Raw genomic sequence first — 20,681 nt, 5'->3', positions numbered from 1 at the left:
CTCCTAACATATTTGTGAAGAAGGCATTAGTATAGGAGAAAACTGGACTAAATATGTTAATTTGTTGCAATTGTTGTTCATTGAATTTGTTGGATGAGTAATTATTAAGTACCTACAATATTCCAAGCATTATTAATATTTGTAAATGGAGTAGTAGGTAAAAGAGACGCATTTTCTATATCATAAAACAAAGAATGTAGCAGAGTAATTTTGCCAAAGCAACAGAGAAACAATAAAAGTACAGGATAAAAGTTTTCTTTGAGGTATTTATAGTACTGCACCACAAGATGACATTGATTTAATGGTGACTTTAAAATAACTTAATGTATTAAAAATATTACAAATAATATTCAAATTTATATAATGAGCCCTAAATTGTAGTTGATATACATTCACTTGTTTAACTATGCTGATTTATGCCCTCCATTGAGCTATTTTTTTTTCTTTATTACACACACTTTTTAGGTTTACTATAGAGAAATGAGTTTGGACAAGAGATATTTTAATTGTATTTCCCCCCACTGAAGACCAGGTGTTGCCTATCATACATTACCAAATGTTGAAGTACAATAAAGTCTTCATACACTGGTTAGTCTTGAACAGGAAACAAAACTATACATGCAGCACATGTGCTATACTTGGCTGCACAGGTATCAGCAAATCAAGAGGCAGTGATTATTAATTAAGTACAAAAGAGATGGCAACAGTTCAAATGGAACACTGAGGATCCTCTTAATATATCTGCCAACCTACTTGCCTTAATCTAGAAAAGATTGTGTACTTGTCTTGGCCTTAAATCACAAAAAGCACATTCAAACCATTCTAAAGACAATAATGACATGCTCAACACTTCAGTTGCAGAAGAACTTTCTTCCTCTTATTCAGAAAATTGTTATCAATTGCCACTTTTGCTTTTACATCTCTCCAACTCATTAAACTTTGTGAGGCTCCACTGACAGTTAAAATAGATTTCAGTAGCATTAGCTCCAATTTCAGTATATTAAATGCTGAGGATCAGAGATTGAAATATTCTGATTAGGTATATTTACCAGACTTTCTTAGAAGATGCAATGGGGGAACTTAAAAACTAGAGACTAAAATATGTGCTAACTTTTATATCTTATAATGCCAAATGGTGGATCATGATTCTAAAGTGAAATTGCTTATATTGCTACCTAAATGAAGGGGAAAAAAACTTTCTTTATTATTTCTGTTTCCAGCTATAACTTGTATAATTGAACAACATCCACTAGATGAGTTAGATTGGATCTTGCCTCTTAGGTCATAGCCCAGACTTATGAATATTTATAATGGGAAGGGAGCAGGGGAGGGGGAGAGGGAAGAGGAAGGAGAGAAACGGGGGTCTTAATTAGAACAAGATATATTCCATGTTTATATAATTCTGTTAAAATGGATTCTACTGCCATCTATAACTAAAAAGAAACAATTACAAAAAGAAAATTAATAACAATAAATAAATATATATAATGAACTGCAATAGCTGAAAATGATTAGGTATATGGGTAGGAAGTATCTACTAAGACAGAGAATGCCTGTGCATCCACAATGTCAAGTACTCCATAGGTTATAGGTAAGAGGATAACTATTGGCATATGGGGTTGGAAAAGTATGCAAAGTAAAAGTAATTTATTGCTGATTGACTAGGAAGCTCTTTCACCTGGGGACTGGCTGCCTGACTTTCTACTCATGGCCAAGTGAGGATGGTAAGTATTATGATGTCCTGATTATAGTCTAAAATTCCCCTGGAGACCCCAGGTTCAATTTTCAATTTTTCTTACTGATAATCAGTTAGTCAGCCCAGCTTGACTACATGGTCAAAAGGACATAAATCCCCAAATCTCTTTGATGGTCATGGAGATATGCTACTCAGATCTCCCTTCAAGGGAAAACCTGCTGCGGGAAGTGTAGCAAATTGGTATATTTCAACTGCTGCAACTTCAGGATGCAGTAGAGTTCACACTGTGCACTCATGCATGATGAGCTGCTCCCAGTCAATGTAGCCAGGAGCTGAGCCATTCCTCACTTGGGTGGGGCTCTGTCAATTAGAATCTTTTTCCATGGTTCCTGATTACCTTACCTGAAGTTTTCTGAGAGTTGTACTACAGTCGAAGAATCCTTCTAGAAAGATCCAATTGCTTTCATGCTGCTACTAAAGGGATCAGTCTTGCTTTGTGGTCTGAAGCTTGTCACCATTTCTCTTTCTCTAACTGCACCATAACCTTTGTCATGGCCAAGATTTCTTCCAGTAACTTCTGTGTGTTGGGACCAGTGAATGAATTATGAGTCCCAAACTCTCCAGTGACAGTGGAGAACTCTCCTTGTGAAGGTGCTGTAAGAAAAGCACTAACTTACGTGTGAATATCTTTGGGTGGTTTTTCCTGAAGAGGTGACAAATTCTGGGTAGAGGGAAACATAATGTATGAAAGCCAAGAGAAGAAAGAGAAAATAGAAAGATGTTAAAGCTGGAAACAAGTGTATCTTCTTTGAAATGAAAAAAAATATTATTTTAAATTGACAAATTTGAAGACAGGTAGTATGGTCCCATATTTCAGAGCTCCCTATAGTGGTAAGATCTAGCAAAGACAAACAATTATTTAAAGGTATCAGTAAGGTAATATGTTCACTGAAAAACATTAACTTGCTGTGCATGTGTGAGGCCCTGAGTTTGATCCTCAGCACCACATAAAGATAAATAAATAAAGGTATTATATCCATCTACAACTAAAAAATATTTAAGAAAAAAATGCCATCCAATTTTGGCAATATTTAGAGAAGCAAAAATTAAACTTACATTTTTTTTTATTGGAAAATAAGAATAACTGACACATAAGGAGTGAGTTAGTCAACATCTTCTTTGTAGTGACCAAACTACCAACAAAGACAACTTAGAGGATGAAAAGTTTATTTGGGGCTGATGGTGTACAGACTCCATTGCTTTCTGTCCAAGATAAGGAAGCACATCCCAGGAAAAAGGCTTAGCAGAGGAAAGTTGCTCCCCTCATGGCACGGTCAGGAAACAGAGACCAAGAGAGAAAGAGGACACAGGGAAAATGCACCCTTCCAAGGCACACTCCCAGTGACTGACCTTCTCCAGACATAATCTATTGGCCCATGGTTAATAACCAGTTCATTCAAACCACTAGGGACTGATTAGGTTATAGCTCTTACAATTTAGTTATTTCACCTCTGAATATTACTGCATTAACAGGAGCCTTTGGAAACAACTCACTTATAAACCATAATAAGGATCTAAGTTTTCAAAATAAGAACCTAGAAGATAAACAAAAAATAGAACCAAGAAAAAGAAGAGTAAATATAATTATTCTTTTTATATTTAAAATAAAATATCAAATATGTAAAGATTTTAAAAATTTAATTCACAAGGACAACAGTAGAACAAATTGACTCTTCTAAAACAAACACAAATACCTACACACACACACACCCCTTGCACAAGATTAAGACAAAGAAGAAAAAGGTTAAGAAGAGATATAGTCTAGATCAAACATAAGTTAAAACCAGTAAAATATCACTACTATCGAAATTTTAGACCAAAACTTCGAAATTTTATACAAAACAACAGTTGTCTCTAAGGACCAATTACGCAAATTGTCTCAAAGAAAACAGAAAACCTCAATTGTTATTAAGAAATGGTTTTAGTTATTAAAAATTTACCATAATAGGACCACCAGCTCAAGAATTTTATTATTTAGATCCACCAAACACTCCTAGTACAGACAATTCAAATTTTATATAAAGTCTCATTTTTTTTTAAATTTATTTTTTAGGTGTAGATGGACACAACACAATGCCTTTATTTTTATGTGGTGCTGAGGATCGAACCCCCAGGTCCCACCCTTACTAGGCGAGTGCTCTACCGCTGAGCCACAATCCCAGCCCAATAAAGTCTCATTTTTCAAGTGCATATTTTTAATAAAACAAATTCAAAATATATAGAGTCAGGCTCAAGTTGTGCATTCACAAGCATGACGAAAACAAACAAAACGACAAAGTTCAGGGTAGTTAGTTAACTCAAGACCAGGCTGGACTTACTGCCAGGAGGGTTTCTCCTGGGTGGCATAGGCACAGGGGCCATGGGCCTGAGCACTGGCCAAGCAGGCAAGTGGTTTTCTTCACTCTGCCCCAGGCTGCCTTGTAGGTTTGTGTCCCCATTTTTATGAATGTCACCTTCTCCATTCAGATCTAAGAAGTTTCCACAGCTTGCTTCCAAAGAATTTCTTCTCTTTTGTCAAGATGATTCCAAATCTTTGCTTCCACCACTATCTTTGGCACCTGCCACCTTGGCCCAAGAAGGGGGATTTTCTTCAAGTGTTCCAAAGATGCTAGAGGCCATTTTATTCTTTCTCATGGATGATTCTGTTGGTTCATCAAATCCTAATGAGAAATTGGATCCACCAGCCCGAGGAGGCTGCAAAACCCAGGAGCTATTCCTGATCTTAGGGTCAAAACCCTTGAAGATGTTGGTGTTGGTCATAGCCTCAGGGAGCAAGGTAGGCTGGTGTAAGGCAGACTGCTAAAATTGATGGTTACAAGTGGCTCAGAAGAACTCCAGACCCATAACCAGTCACCACTGCATGAGCCTCCACCCAGAAAGTTTCTTATAATGTTAGATTTTTACTTACCCTCTTTTCAAGCATATCCACTCTTAGGTATTTACATAAGAGAAATTAAAATATATAGTCATATAAAATATTCTACTCATATCAATCAATTTTACAAATTGGATGGATTTAGGGAAAAAAAGAATGAAGAATCATGGGGATTGCAGGCCAGTGAATTTTAAATTAAAAATATTTATTCATGAAAGATAGAAAAATTTAAATAAAACTAAGAAATATATAGTGAATGATTCCCATTCATTTACACTAGAAATTGCATTCATTTAATAATTAAAACCATATAAAATTATTTTTAAGAGTCACAAATATCTACCGCATGAGCATTCCTGAGAAATAAGTGACATCAGCTCTATGGAAAACACCAACTGCTTCTATATGGCCAACATTATCTAATTTATCTACGTTTATATTAAAATGTAAATAAAAATGGAGATGAGTATGTATTTCTTTTAACAAAAAATCTCCAAATATAAAAATCAACTCCCAGTAAATTCAGATTTATGATACCCATTAATGACTCATATTTTATTGACAATACATCCATTTTCTTAGGCATTAATTAAAAAGTAACTTCAAAATTTGCCCATTAAGGAATGCTTTAATGTATATGGCTTATTGTAATGCTTTCTACCTTAAAATATTAGATTGAATTTCAAGAATATACAAATTACATGACCTATTACATATTTGCATTGAACACTTTTGAGCACTTAAATAGTGTTTTAGATATTGGGATATTTATTTAAATACGCTGCCCAAATTTTGTGATCTCAGGAATTTCAATTATAGGTAGAAAGTTAAAAATAAATTCATATATTGGTAAGGGCTTCCAAAAGCATAAAGTAAAGCACATGAGTATTTCTCAAATTCTCTAAAGTCTGTGATTTCCCCATGCATTTCAGACCAGTACTTTTATGTTATACATTTTTTTTTGTCTCAGTAACTCTTTACCACAATTCTCTGAAGTGGGTTCTAATAACTGATTTTCAATCAGAAAACAGAAACTCAGAGCCATTAAAGTTACAGGATTATTTTGGATTCTGACTAATTGACTTCATTCTAACCCCTCTTTATGAACATGCCAATCTCCAATAGGTTGTACTTCATATTTATGCCAACCAATTAACCATTTTAATTTTCTATTTTCTGCATGTTGTTGACTTGATTTGGGGTTCTATGATTTGTAAAAGATAAAATAGACATCAATACATTAGACATCTGACCTCTCATTTTTTAATTTTTTTTTTTTACTTTATTTTTACCTTTTCATTACAGGTTTTCTTGAACTTTTACATATTATTAATCACCCAAATCAAAAGTTAATTTTGGAAATTATAGCAATGAAAAGTGTCAACTTAGATTTTAAAATTGATTTATCATTGAAATAGGTAATTGTCCATACTGTCTTAGAAATGGCTAATGTATATAGCAAAATACTGTGGGAAGTGTCAGTCTATCATGTCAAAGCTTCATATATAAAAATGGTGGTTCAAATACAATCAAGAAATACTTACATATGGTTGGGGTTTTATCTCCAGAAGCCCCCCTGCCATGCACACACACAAAACTTATATGATACTTATTACCTCCATTCAGGTATCTTATAATACAGAGATAGAAGCACTTGAAAAGGTAAATGACAAGGAGATAAAACTGAATTTTAAAATGCAAGAATAAGGTCATACCTAATTAGATGTATTTTTATATAAAAGTAAAGTTTTTTGTTCAAAGAGAGTGTAATCACTATAAATTGAAATGTTCTATGCAGCTTTTATAATGGAGAGGCAAGTCCTAGATTGGCTTTAAAAATTGTTTATGTTTTTGGTATTGATTAGCATTAGAGTAAAGAACATAAGCTTCATTTACCTGGGTTGAAAGAGAATCCAACAAAAAGGTAGGACTTTCAGTGCCATTGGCAGAGTTAGGAGAACCTACAAGCAATGTGAAGAAGTGGGTACCACAATAGAGAAGAGCCCTCATCATTGCTGAGATGGAAGGAAGGAAAAAAAGGAAATCTTACTGGATCTCTCAGAGAGCTGTAGTCATGTATGAAAGTTTGACCTTACATAAAGAAAGAGCAGTTGTCAAACCACTAGACCAGACGAAAGTTGAAGAAGGGAGCCATAGCCCACACTCCACCCACTGCATACCCTGCCTTCTCTAGCAGTATTCCTCATTGCCTAAACACACCGGGAATTCAAATGGCAAAGAAGAACAAGCACTGCTTTCTGGTTAACCCTGCAGTGCAAATTCACAAACAAGAGAAGAAGAGAATGGACTGAATGAGAACAAATAATCAGCCCAGTTTCCATGGTCAAAGAGATTCCAAAATTTATTCCCAGCCTAGAGGGAGAGAGGTGAGGACAGCAGAGGAATGGTAAATCCCCAGGACTCACACAGGAAGGGAAAGCAACTGAGATAAACATTGAGTCGACAGAAAACCTGACCACAGAACGTGGAGGTAGAGTGGGATTGCAAGCACGGAGGCTGTCATCAGCAGCTCCCAGATCATCAGAAGTTAAGCACATGAGTTTGCATTAACACACAGAGGGTTAAGTCTAGCTAAGTCCAAGTCAAGGGCAGGCGACCCATTTTGCCATCCACCTTGCTGTTGTTTGATTTGCGTTTTACTTTTTGATTTTTATATTTACTCACTTCTGCTCACTCTTGTTTCAATTTGTTTCTTTCTTTTTTTTTTTTTTACTCTTCAACTACTGTTCCACTTGTCTTTTCAACCTCCCGTCCAGCTTTTAAAATTCTCTTTCTTCTTCAAGCCTACTTTAAGTGCTGCTCTTAGGTAAAACCGGTTTTATTGCTTTCTTTTGGTCTCCAGCCCACAATGATTTTCCTGAACTTCAATTGCACTTCTAGGATGAACCACACAATTTAGTACTGATTGATTTCTAAATGTTCATAAGTGTTCATCTTACTTCACTTCGGGATTGAAAGTAAAGACATAATTTTCCTCTTAAATTTCGATATACCCTTTATTCCACAGCATAAATCAGAATTCAAGCAGCATAATATAGTTAAATATGTATTCTTACAAAATCATACATTTAAATTAATTTTGTTCTTAATTTCTTCTAGTCAAGGGTACAATCTGATACTAAACTAGATTTTGCAGTTGTATCAGAGTTCAGGCAGGGAACATACTTCAACTCAACTCAAGGGGTGCTAAGGAAAGAGGGAGCAAGAAACTTCAGGAACGATTGCAACTACAAGGTGCAGAGGAGAAAGAGAAGAAAGAAACCATGCTACTAAGAAGCACTGAGGGTTGGAGGCTGAAGGAGGAAAAAGGTCCTATGGAAGTCCTGTAGGTTGTGGGTGGCAATAACTAAAACCTAAAGAATGTGAGACAAGGATAGGAGATGGAAGTCACCAAACTGTCTTTCCTCCTTCTCTTTTATTTTCTGGCACCTTCCATTGACTTACCCCAAACAGAAGCTAGAAGAGATTCCTCCTCCAGACACAGGACCCAGGGGTCTGTTGTATAGAACACAGAGCAGAGAACAGGACAGAAAGGGGTAGTGCAAGGTCCATGAAAACTGACAACTAATTTATTTTTTGAAATTAAGTACACCTTCTACTTTTCTCTTTCTCTGTCCTGAAAGCGATTACAGCATTTTTTCCTAGAAAATCAGCTACAAGTCAAATCTACTTTTAGAGTTTAAGATTTCATTTTACAATAACATCTTTATAAAGGACACACTATGGTTTCCATAGATGGAATATCTCAAGTAATAAGCTAAATCTAGAAAGGTTCACACAAGAGGTAATGTTCATTTTGTGTTTTAGTTCTGCTTGAAAGTGATGTTAAACCATAAGTGGTTGACCATTTGCATATCTGATAGATAAAGTGCAACCCAAGTTCAGCTAAAACTGATAGCATCCTTTCTAACCATGGTTTTTCAAAATAGTAGTAAGGATATACAAGCAGCATATCATACGCTACCCAATGACTTGTGCTCTAATCACTGGTAGAAAATGAGTTCAAAGAAAGAAATTTAAAGGATTACAAAAAGCAGGCATCTAGAATGAAAATCACATATCCTGATCTACTGAAATTTACTTCCAATCACATTTGTCTCCTTTAATTATTTTTGTTGGACTCTTTCAGATTTTGGGTTGTTCCAACTTTCTTAGATCCCCACATTTCTGTTTCCAGTGAGAAGTCCATTATTTGACTTGTCCAGGAGATGACTTTTGTAAGGCAAATAATTGAACTAAATCAATTTTCTAAAGAACTCACATTGCATATAAAGCAAGAGAAAGGGTTGCTTAATCAGGCATGGTGAATTGCAAATGGCACAGCCTGCCCCCATCTCAAGAAGATATGTCCAAAAATAAACATATCAAACAAAACTACCCAAACATTACCTTATCTATAACTACTGTTTCCAGTTCCTCTCAACTCTTCCAGTCAGTGATTTTTCTACATTTGCACTTTCAGCTAATCCCGTCAGAAAGTGTAACCATCAGTCAGCATGGAGCAAGAACACCATGGAGGATACCAGATGGTGAGAAATACCTGTGAAAGACACGCAAAACATTGAGATGGTAAGTGGAAATTATTCTCTACACTTGCCATGGCTAAGTTTTCTGACTAGCTATTTTATGAGGAGATAATTAAAGTTCTTTTAAGAACATCATTTCTGGTACAGCTCTCATTTAGAAACATGAATTGAGTTTTTATAAACTAAGCATTTCCCCTTTATAATGTACTGAGTAAAATGACCGTTCAAATATTGTTTTACATCAGCATTTCCCCAAATGTATTCAGCAGAACTTATTTAGAGAGATGTAATTAGTGTTGACTAAAAACAGAAGCCTTTAAAAGAAATTTTTGGAATTGCTGGTCCTCTAAATTGCTGCAGTGCATTATAGATTCCTAAATCGGGTAAAATACAAAATGCTTTGGTCAAGAGATTATTTTTCCCCTAAGTTTTTCTAAGTACTAGTATTCTAAGTGAAACGCCTTTAAGGAAGTCTGTTCAAATGGCTATACATTTCAAATTTTTCCTAAATATTGTAATAAATTTCTGATGCAAAGAATGGGCAAAATAGAGAAAATAACATTTATTTTTTTATTTCATTATATATATATTAGTTGTTGATAGACCTTTTTATTTATTTATACGTGATGTTGAGAATTGAACCCAGTGCCTCACACATGCCAGGCAAGTGCACTACTGCTGAGCCCCAGCCCCAGCCCAGAGAAAATGACATTTATTACAAAAATGTTGCTTTAAGATAATTCATTCTGTCTGGTTATATGAGTGGTATTTTCAATTTAAAATTATCATTTCTGTTTTCACTGTATATTATAATTTTATAAAATTGTATTTATCAATTAGCAATGCATTTAATTGCTTCTATATTTAAATTTGAGAGTAGACACATATTTTATATACCTATGTATATATACACATATGCATTACATTTATATAAACATATACACATTTAAAACTAATTTTTCTTCTTTTTATTACTGTAAATATCATTTTGCTTAGACAATGCAATCAATGTGGATAAAATTTCTCATCCTAAAATTTCAGTTTCTTAGCAATCAACCACTTAATGAAAGACTTGATATCCATTGAGAGTTACATCAATAGCTTCAGGTTTCAAAAATAAAAAACTGATAATGCATGATAAATGTTATTAAAATGTCTTTTATAATGGAATGATTAATCTATAAGACAAGCAAATCTTTTGTCATGAAGAGATTACAATCTTTCCTGAAGTTGATTTATTTCTGATTCAGTGCTCCTTCATATTTGATAATGCCAAATCCAAACATTTTGGGGAAAAAACATTTTTTTATTTCATTCATAGCTGTTATAATTGCTAATCCTTGCTGTATTTTAAGATCATAAAATGTGAAGACCCAATCCTGAGGGCTTATATTTGGAATTTACTTAGGTTTGCATTGAAGAATTAGATGGAAATTGGGTTAGAAACAGTTTGTTGGTTAGAATAGTCAACCAAACTTACTATAGTGGAGAGGAACAAATAATATATTTTCACCCAGGACTTCCCAAAATAAAAGGAACTAATAATCAATTTAACAGAAGAGACAAAACATGACTGTGAATTCCTGAGTATCAGAAAAACAGGAAGAAGGAAATGAGAAAATAATCCCCTGGAGCTGGTGGTGTAGAGCACTGTCCTAGCATGTGTGAATCCCTGGGTTCAATACCATGTGTGCATGTGCTCACACATGCAATCTACAATATAGATCCCTGCCTTTCTATCAATATTTTCAAAAATTTTGTTTCTAATAGATGAATCATAAGGATATTTTCTATCTGGGTAAAGTATTACTCAGTGAGGCTGGTAAAATTTTTCTCTTTGTACATTTTTAGAAACTTTTAAGAAGATTTCTCCTCCATCATAAAATTGCTAATTCCAAGAAATCACTTTTTCCTCTGTTGCTATTGCCTTTATAGGAATTGAGTCCTTGATTACTACCTTCATCTACTTATCCTTGAACATGTAAAACCATAGGACTGCTTTAGAGAAATCAAAACAATAATAGAACAATGTGGTAAAATGGCTATCCCCCCCCCAATAACTATTCTCTCCTTTCTTTTTAAATTTAATCTAGGCTGAATACCACTCAGAATAAAGATTATATTTCTAGGCTCTTTGCAGCTACATATGACCTTGTGACTAAATCCAAAAATACTAAATATAATGTATTTTATAATAAAGAATACATTATGTCTGTGTATAGTATATCTTCTGAGAGAGACAGTTTGTGTGCACACAGTGCTCCTCTTCTCCATCATTTTCTTCATCTTTTTCTTTAAGATGCAAATACTGCTGTCTTGAATCATAATGATAAGGCTACACTATGGAGATGATGAGGCTGGTTGTTTATATGGGAAAGTAGCAAAACCTCCGATTATAAAAGCTGGATTGCAAATTACCTTTGCAAATTGTGGAAAAAACTTTTAGTCCAGTGCTACCTGCTATAACATGGAAACTAGACATTTTACTGACTCAGAGAAAATGGGAAGAAATGTTCAGAAAATGTTACTGCTTTCAACAAATTAGAGAGAGATGAACTCATTACAGCTGCCCTGTTTCCAAGGATAGAAAGGGGATTTGGTGTGTTATTGAAAGCCTTTTTGAGCATGGCCAGGGACCTACATCTATAGAAGATCCTATAAATTGGTGCCCTGAAGGTTTGAAAAAGTCAACTGTATACCCAAAACCAAACTCTAGGAGAAGGCAAAGTTAGCAAAAGATCTAATGATATCCTTCCTCACAAAGACCATAAGCCTAATGGCGGAGTTATATCAAGGGTGTTGTCTTTGTATCTGGTTTAGTTATTTTATCCTGCTGTAAAAGAATACTGAAGACCAGATAATTTATAAATAATAAAAGTTTATTTGACTTATGGTTCTGGAGGCTGGGAAGTCTAGGCTAAAAATCTAGAATACAAGAGAGACCCAATTTTATAACACATCTATTTTTGCAATAATTAATCTATTTCATTCTAATCTAATCTAATTTCATTCTAATCTAATCCATTCTTGAAGGAAGAACCTTCATGCCCTCATCACCTCTTAAAGACCAGCTTTGTAGCACTTTTACAATGTCCATTAAATTTCAATACCAGCTGGACACGGTGGCACACACCTGTAATCCCAGTGTCTCAGGAGGCTGAGGCAGGAGGATCTCAAGTTCAAAGCCAGTTTCAGCAAAAGCAAGGCATTAAGCAAGTCAGTGAGACCCTGCCTCTAAATGAAATACAAAATAAGGCTGAAAATGTGGCTTAGTGGTGGAGTGCCCCTGAGTTCAATCCCTGATACCAAAATTAAATTAAAGTTTCTTTAAAAAAAACATTTCAACAACTATTTTGAAGGGGACATTCAAACCACACAGCATCATCTATAACATTGATTGAAATAGTGTCAACATAACCAGCACTAACTGAGAGAATTAAGAATAGCCAAAGTTCTTTACATAAGAGACCAGAGAACTGAGGCTTAAAAAATTAGGACTCATGGATATAAAATTGACTAGAAAAAAATAAATAGGTTTACAGAGTTATTGAATCAATTATATTGCTACAGAAAACATGAATCAGACAGGTCTGCAATTTACTAATTTTTAATAAATTCTCTACCTAAGAGAAAGAGGATTCCTAAATCTGCACCAATACAAGGTGGGCTCTTAAATATATATAGTCCTGTGTTGGGGATGCAGGTCAGTAACAGACCACTTACCTAGGATAGACAAGACCCTGGATCAATTTCCAGGACCACATACACACAAAAATCTGTAGTCCCGACAAAGGATGTATTTCCTTATGCCCATTACAGTCACCTCTATGGGCAATAAAGAATAATGAATACACTCTCAGAGCATATAGAAGGTGCTCAGGGAACAATGAAAAGGGGGATTCTTCACACAGGACACAATCAGGAAATGATAGATTTGCTAATAAAGAGATATGCGTTTCAGTCAAAGTTGGGAGTATTCATTATCCTTAACTAATGAATGATATTATTACTATGGCCATGTAATTACCATGGTTTAATGTATTTTCCTGCTTCTGTTGCACCATTGTGTATATGCACTTGATAGAAAAGAGTGTGCAATATAGTGAGGGATGCTGTACTTTGAACTGGCTACAGAAGAGAAGCTAAAGTAGAATTTAGGAATTTCTTTTATTTTTAAAATTTCTTTCTTTCTTTCTTTCTTTTTTTTTTGTACTAGGGATTGAATCCAGGGGCATTTAAGCACTGAGCCACATCCCCAGCCCTGTTTATTTTTTTATGTTGAGAAAGGGTCGCACTAAGTTGCTTAGCGGCTCACTGAGTTCTTTAGGCTGGCCTTGAAATTGGGATTTTCCTATCTCCGCTTCCAGAGTGCTGGAACTGCAGGTGTGCATCTCTGTGCCTGCCTAGGACTTTCACTCTTGAAGAGCATGTGTCCTTGTATTTTTTGTAATAGAATTTACAGCATGGCACACTTCTCAGTTTCCTTTTTCAGTAGGTGAGTTTTTATAATTAAGTTTAAGTGAATAGGATGAAAGCAGATAGAATTTCTGCCCTTAGGAGTCAGGTTTTGTTGTTGCTGTTGTTTGATTTTAACAGTATTATTCAGGTATCATTGATATCTAAGGAACTATACATAATTATGGTATACAATTTGATGAGTTTGGACATGATGCAAACAGTTGTGATACCATTACCACAATCAAGGTAATAGACATATCCATCACCTCTCAAACTGTCCTTTCATCTGTTTTTGTTTGGGATGTGTATGTGATGTGTGTTGTATATATGTGTACCTGTAAGAAAACTTGAGATATATGATCAACAAATTTTGGAGTGCCTAATAAAGTATTGTAAACTACAAGAACCATGGACACTTTTTCCACAAGAGATCTCTACAGCTCATTTATTTAGCATAACTGAAGCTCTACATCCATTCAACAATAGCTTCCCATTTTGCCCAGTGCACAGTTTAGAAAACACCATTGTTACCTGCTTCTGTGAGTTAGACTAATTTACATAGCTCTTATCAGTGGAACATGCAAGAATGTCCTTTAATCACTAACATTTTACTTAGCATGAGATCCTCCAAGTTCAATCATGTTGTTGCAAATGGCAGGATTTCCTTCATTTTTTAAGGTTGAATAAGAGACATCTTCACTCTCTTGTTCATTGTAGCATTGATCACAATAGCCAGGACAAAGAAACAAAACAAGTGTCCATCAGTATAAGCCCCAGAAAAATCAAAATAAGAAACCAAGACCTGTGACATTATGGCATAGCATATTTATTAATCATATTTTGTACAAAGAAGAAGTAAATTTTTAACTTGTTGACATCATTGCCACCTTGATTTTCTTGTCAATTGCAAACAAAAGTAATACAATTACACTTAACTACTTCAACCTGAAAATTTAGCTAATATAAATGAAAGGTGATTTCAATAGCTATGTTCACTTCTCCAAGTAAAACATATCTCAAATAACACAATATTAATTATGAAAACAGCTTGGGTTTTTATTTTTCCAAGAATAAACAGACTTAAGAGTTTGTAATACTCAGAATTCCCCAGAGTAACAAAAACAGTAGAAGAGAGAAATGAATTACAGTGGATGGGGTAGAGAGAGAAGATGGGAGGGGAGGGAGGGGGGATAGTAGAGGATAGGAAAGGTAGCAGAATACACAGTTACTAATAGGGCATTATGTAAAAATGTGGATGTGTAACCGATGTGATTCTGCAATCTGTATTTGGGGTAAAATTGGGAGTTCATAACCAACTTGATTCTAATGTATGAAATATGATATGTCAAGAACTTTATAATGTTTTGAACAACCAATAAAAAAAAAATAAAGTTGACTGAGAAAATATAAAAAAAAAAACAGTAGAAGATATACAAATATAAGAGAGGACATTGGATCAGCTCTCACAATCACAGAAATTGAAAACTCCACAATGACCATCTATAGGCTGCCAAGCCAGGGAAACTGCTGGCTGCTCAGACCAAGAAACTGGAAGCATGAAAACAAGAGATAGAGGACAATAATGCAGCCCCAGTATGAGGTGAGAGGGCCTGAAAGCCCCTAAAGAGCTGGTGGTTCAAGTCCTCACTCAAAGGCAGAAGAACCTGGAGTCCAATGTTCAGTGGCAATGAAGGCAGAAAAACCAGCCTGCTCAAGAGGCCTTTTCCCTTCTGCATCTTCAGTCTATCTAGATCCTCTCTGATAGTACCATTCAAACTCAGGGTGGATCTCCTCTACTCAGTTCATCCATCCACACATCAGTTTTCCCTGGATGCACCTCCTCCCACACACAGAAGGGTGCTTTACTAAATTTCTAGGACTCCTTTAATCTAGTCAAGTTGACAACTAAATGAATCACTGGAGATGAATGATGTAGGCATAGGCAGATCATGATCCTATCCATTGATTTATGTTCCTTTAGTGTGTTGGCATTGTTTACTCCTCTTTGTACTTCATGGTTACAAGAAGGCTACCTCAGTTCTAGAAATCATAACCTACTGGCAGCAAAATGGAAGGTACAAAGGAATTACTTTAATCAGGAAATAAGCAAGCAACATACTTTCTGCGGTGTCTCACTATTCTAAACAGGGTGTCATCATCCTTCTACCATGTACAGGAACTGGGAAGGTCCAGCTTTCTTGGTTTCATAGTGGGAGTTGTTGAGGAAGGAGGAGCTTGGGAGTGTTGGTTATCACTCTGTGCTCGTTTGTTTGCAATATACTCATTCTTCAAATAAAAGAGAATAGGGATGCATTCACTATAGACTTTGCTCAGAAATATTTATGATGTAAAATAACTTATTAAAGAAATAACATATTCAAAGAATGTGATATTCATTAGTTAAATGCACAAAAATAAAACATTGAGAGTGAAAATAAGTGATTTCATAATTTAAACATAAATCATTATAGAAATGTATGAAGATTCAAATTAAGTGGCACTTTACAATAATGGATGGTTCATTTATGAGAAACAAAAATAAATATAACCTAAAAGTATATGTAATAGTCACATCAATTATATCAAAGCATTACTGATATTTTTAGTGGACAGATGAATTTCCGGTAGATTTTAAGCTGTAGCAACATTTTTATTTTTGCTTTCCTATAAGATCAAATGTCATAAATATGCAAGCCTCTTCAATGGTACTAATGTGTTGATGCATAAGATTGTTTTCTAAGGAAGTGTTTTCCACTATTGGCTATTCATTGAGTGTTAAGAAATTCACTCTTTCTTACATTATATTTAAAAGATCAAAGCATGTATTTTTTTCTCCTGGTTAGACTGAATATATTCTGAGTTGGTTTGGCAAGCAAGAGATATTTTCTGGGTATAAGAAAAACTCATGAAAACTTAAAATGCTCTAGGTTTACTTTTATTGAAACTTTATATTTATTAATTTTGTTTAGAAAATTTGAAAAATGAAAACTTTAGTAAACATAATTTTGATGGTAGTAGTTTCCTGTTTTGGGCCTAGAGATGGTAGTTAAAATATCCTAGTACAATCATTACCTATTAAGAGTTAAGTCTAATTAAGAGTTAATAAGAGTTAATGGTACATAAGACACATAGAATAGAAAAATAATTGGTGTATAAACAAGTTGCTCATACTTTTATTTTCAAGCCAGATGCCCTCTCTTTACTTTTATCTTTATGATGGTGTTTATAATTTGGGAATGTATAAATGTCAGATATGAGCTTCCATCAAAGGTGATTTCTTATAATTTGACTTGACTTTGAATTTTTTATTGAATAGGATGGAAAATGAAGTCTTGGCTGTGGGGGAAAAAAAAGCAAGTGTTTTAGTCAGCTTTTTCACTGTGGCAACTAAAAGACCTGACCAGAACCACTGCAGCCGAAGAAAGGTTCATTTAGGGGCTCACAGTTTCAGAAGTCTCAATCCATAGATAGCAGGTTCTGTTCTTTGGGGTTTCAGGTGAGGCAGGACATCACGGAGAAAGAGTGTGGCAGAAGGAAGCAGCTGACATGATGATCAGAAGGCAGAGAAAGATCTCCACTTGCCATATTCAAATATATACCCTAATGTCATGCCCCCAATTCCCACTTCCTACCATTTCAGTTACCACTCACTTAATCACTATCAGGTGATTAAATCACTAATTGGGTTAAGACTCTCAGACCCTAATCATTTCGCTTTTGAACCTTCTTGCATTGACTCATGTGTCAGCTTTTAGGGGACACATCACATCCAAACCATAACAATGAGTATTATTTCTTCTTGCCTGCATCTTTTTCTCTGGTAGCTCAAGAGAGAACCAAGGGATTCTGCCAACACTAAAGAGTAAGCCCAACACTAGGTATTCATAAAATATCACTTGATTATCTTTACTAACTTCCAAATATTATTCTGCAAATAAGTTATTTAAAATGGCGAGAAAAAAAGACAGGGAAAATTGTTTTCTTTCCTTTGCTTTTGTATTTTCATCTGGTAAAATGAGCCAAACTCATATCAAAATGACAAATATTAATTATTTCCCTCCTACAGCTTCGGAGCAATGAAACTGAAAAGATCCAAGACCCTAACTGGATTACTGTCCTCATGCTATTAAATATTGAAGATGCTAAATGGAGATTCTGCATTTCCACTGCTACAATGTTCCTCAGAGGGGAGGTAGAGAATGAAATGAAGGGATAAAGGGAGAAGGAAGAAACAGTTTGCTTGTGGGTACTTTTCACTTGCAATTGTGCTTGTCTCAAGAAATCTTAAATGACCAAATAACCTACTTTTCAGAAAAAAAAGGAAACCTGCATAAAAATAACAACATGAAATAGCACAAAAGAGTCGAATTTTGCATTTGCAGATACCTTTACTTTAGCATGGAAAAAAGAGCATTTGTAAAGTTCTCTAATAAATATGCTTAAAAAAAACTAACATACTGAGAGTCACACTGTCCAACAATTGTCTGTTGGGCATACTCAATCCAAGGCTCATATTTAAGATCAATCATATCAATCTAGTCAATTTAGAAGTGAATCGAATGTCTCTCCTATCCAACTGACACCTTTTTAAAATTTTTTTTAGTTGTAGACGAACACAATAGATAGATAGATAGATAGATAGATAGATAGATAGATAGATAGGAGAATCAAACTCAGTGCCTCACACATGCAAAGCAAGCACTCAACCACTGAGCTACAACCCCAGCCCCTCAACTGACACATTTAAAAATCTTTCCTGGGCTAGTGGTAGACATCAGACCTCAGTGATAAGCTACTTGCCTAACGTCTGCAAGCCCTGGTCTGGATTCCCATATTGCCAGAAACAAATAAGCAAGCAAACAAACAAACAAACAAAAAAACGAAGAAAGGAAAAAATATATGATTCCTTTCAAAGGATTTCAGTTAAGGTAAGGGAGGTTTAGCTTTTGCTCTTCTATCAGGTTATTAATAGGAGATGGCTAGCACCATCTAGCTGCAACACATAAAAAAAATATTAACCTTGGACTTTGGGGGCAATGAAGATACTGGAGTAGTACAAAGAAACTTGGGAGGACAATAGCATTATCATAGGAGTGTGATGTGTGCAACACACATGCACACACACACACACAAAGCTAGCTTGAATTTTACCATGGAAGTTTTGTTGCTTTAAATTTTTTTAAAGCATTAAGTAAGCATTGGGGAAAAAAAGCTACCAATTGAATATTTTGCCTCAAGCTGAGCAATAACTCATTTTGTTATAAATGCAATTTTTCTTCCATGAACTTTTGTTCACGGTTATAAACCCACAAATACAAATGCTCTATAATCTTGAAATTCTCCTGATTACAGTCAATCTGTTTTTTCTACCTAATGTTTCTAGAATACCTTCTAAATCTCTGCAAACTGTTACCATTTTTTATGCTTTAACAATGTGTAAATTCTAGTCCCTTTGGAAAAAAAAATAGACTCTTGCAGTACTCCTATGTAAATCAAAGAACAATAAGGCTCTAAAAACATATGGCAGGTTAATTCCTTTGAAACATTTATTTAATGATAATTTGTCATAACTTTCAATATATATAATGTTTTATTTTTTACTCCCCAAAGATTAAAGCATTTGCTTTCCTTGTAAGCATAAAATCAGAGTAAAATACAAGTACAGAAAACAAGACAGATATCCATACTATTCCACTTAGGGATGAATGAAATTTAACACAGGTGTCCTGGCTTTTTTTATTCACGACACAAGAATGTATAACGCTAGTAGTTCATGTGAAAACACATGGTTCAGGGAAGTGGTGTTTTTCACTAGAATAAATAGCCTACCTCAAATGAATAGAAACTTGGCAGAATTTGCTGGTAATAAGCTAGTTGAATTGTGAGAGAGATTTAGCATTGTTTCTCTTTCAGGAGATGAATGATTAAAATACTCTTTCTACCAGGTGCTCTGTGGTGCTCTTGACCTTCATCCCCATCTATGTTTGCAGGTGTTCCTTCAGTTTTACAGGAATAAACACTGTCTTTCTATTCCTCCATGAGGTGTAATTTCAGTGGCATGCATTGTGGATGAGCACAGTCACTTCTTTTGCCATTACAGCTAAATTTTCAACAAGAGGCTCCAAAATCTCATCCATAAAAGTTAGATGTGTTTCAAGGGAACTGGAAGAGACACCAGCATTTGTATACACTGCATGTTATCAGGACGGAGCAAGTGAAAACCTGATATTTTCATTCATGTGGACTTAAAGAGAATTTAAATTTCATGAAATATATAAATATTATATCCAATATCTTATGATGACTTTGAAAATAAAGAATAGGGGAAAAGAATAATTTTACTTAAAGAGAAATAATGCTTTGGCTTGATACTCCTGGTTGATAATACCATTAGAATCTAAATTATAATGTAAATACACTTTTTGGTACACTAAAAAAGATATAACCTAATATATTTCTATTGTGACTGAGCCATGGAGGAAGTGAAATAGAGTGAGGGGTGATATGCTCATTACAAAAAAAAAAAAAGATGTAGGGTGACTTTACATCTGCTGCTGAGAACAACAGAAAAGAAAAGGTACTTGTGATGTTGTGACTGCCTCTAGTGCTGAACAGCATGTAATTGGAAAATATACTGCAGAGAGAGTAAATTTAGTCTAGTTTTGCTTCTGTTATTTATATGTCATCTTTTATCTATTATCTATCATTTATCAAATATATTATCTATCAAGAAAACTCACGTGTCTGCTTATGTGTCTCTCTGTGTGTGTGTGTGTGTGTGTGTGTGTGTGTGACTGAAACAAGGGGGCACATTTTTAAGTTTTATTTTGAAACAGGGTCTCACTAAGTTGATTAGTGCCTTGCTAAATTGCTAAGGTTAGCCTCAAATTTGAGATTCACCTGCCTCAGCCTCCTGGCTTCTGGGATTACAGTGAGTATACCATGGTGTTTGGCTGAAAGCTCTTATATTGTCAAATATTAGGATGTTAGATAGATTTACAAAATTAATATAAATACTTTTTCTGAGTTGTAATTTTCACATGTG

General features: G+C 34.8%; 1 pseudogene; it reads right to left on the bottom strand.

The window, feature by feature from the left end:
- Positions 1-4,154: 4,154 nt before the first annotated feature.
- Positions 4,155-4,516, bottom strand: LOC107139406 (annotated as a pseudogene).
- Between the last annotated feature and the right edge of the window lie 16,165 nt (positions 4,517-20,681).

Source organism: Marmota marmota, unplaced genomic scaffold (assembly GCF_001458135.2).
Source record: "Marmota marmota marmota unplaced genomic scaffold, marMar, whole genome shotgun sequence".
Lineage (NCBI taxonomy): Eukaryota > Metazoa > Chordata > Mammalia > Rodentia > Sciuridae > Marmota > Marmota marmota.
This window is presented reverse-complemented; position numbering and strand designations above follow the sequence as displayed.